This window comes from Trichechus manatus, unplaced genomic scaffold, assembly GCF_000243295.1.
Source record: "Trichechus manatus latirostris isolate Lorelei unplaced genomic scaffold, TriManLat1.0 scaffold00255, whole genome shotgun sequence".
NCBI classification, from domain to species: domain Eukaryota; kingdom Metazoa; phylum Chordata; class Mammalia; order Sirenia; family Trichechidae; genus Trichechus; species Trichechus manatus.
This window is the reverse complement of record NW_004444191.1, coordinates 2540491-2541663: the sequence shown is the minus strand read 5'-3', so window position 1 is coordinate 2541663 and position 1173 is coordinate 2540491. Positions and strand designations below refer to the sequence as shown.

The 1173-nt window shown below is 40.8% G+C and overlaps 1 protein-coding gene across 2 annotated transcripts in view; it reads right to left on the bottom strand.

Moving 5' to 3' along the window:
* PTPN4 (protein tyrosine phosphatase non-receptor type 4) overlaps positions 1-1173 on the bottom strand; it is a 222437-nt gene that overhangs the window by 42958 nt on the left and 178306 nt on the right. The window lies entirely within an intron of this gene.

The window sequence follows — 1173 nt, the reverse complement described above, 5'->3', positions numbered from 1 at the left end:
CCCTTTCTGTTTCTTGGGCTAATACTTTCCTTGTGTCTTTGGTGTTCTTCATTCTCCTTTACTCCAGGTGGTTGGGACCAACTGATGCATCCTAGATGCTCGCTTGCAAACTTTTAAGACCCCAGACGCCACTCACCAAAGTAGGATGCAGAACATTTTCTTAGTAAGCTTTGTTATGCCAATTGACCTATATGTCCCCTGAAAGCACGGTCCCCAGACCCCTACCCCTGTTCCTCTGTCTCTTGAAGTGTTTGATTGTATTCAGGGAACGTCTTAGCTTTGGTTTAGTCCCATTGTGCTGACGTCCCCTGTAGTGTGTGCTGTCCTTCCCTTCACCTAATTCTTATCTACTATCTAGTTAGTAAATAACCCTCACCCTCCCTCCCCACCCTCATAACCATCAAAGAATGTTTTCTTCTGTGTTTAAACCTTTTCTTGAGTTCTTATAATAGTGGTCTTATACATATTTGTCCTTCTGTGACTAACTAAATTCACTCAGCATAATGACCTCCAGCTTCCTTCATGTTATGTTTCACAGCTTCATCGTTGTTCTTTATCGCTGCATAGCATTCCATTGTGTGGATATACCATAATTTGTTTATCCATTTGTCTGTTGATGGGCACCTAGGTTGTTTCCATCATTTTGCTATTGTGAACAGTGCTGCAATGAACATGGGTGTGCATATATCTATTCGTGTGACGGCTCTTATGTCTCTAGGATATATTCCAAGGAGCAGGACAGCTGGATCATATGGTACTTCTATTTTTAGCTTTTTAAGGAAGTGCTAAATCGATATCCAAAGTGGCTGTACCATTTCACATTCCCACCAACAGTGTGTAAGTGTCCCAGTCTCTCCACAACCTCTCCAGCATTTATTATTTTGTGTTTTTTGGATTAATGCTAGCCTGTTGGGGTGAGATGATAACTCACTGTAGTTTTGATCTGCACTTCTCTAATGGTCTTTTGATTTCTTGACTGCTGCTTCCACGGGTGTTGACTGTGGATCCAAGTAAAATGAAATAATGTTTGACAACTTCAATCTTTTTTCCGTTTATCATGATGTTGCTTATCAGTCCAGTTGTGAGGATTTTTGTTTTATGTTTAGGTGTAATCCATACTGAAGGCTGTGGTCTTTGATCTTCATCAGTAAGTGCTTCAAGTCCTCTTCACTT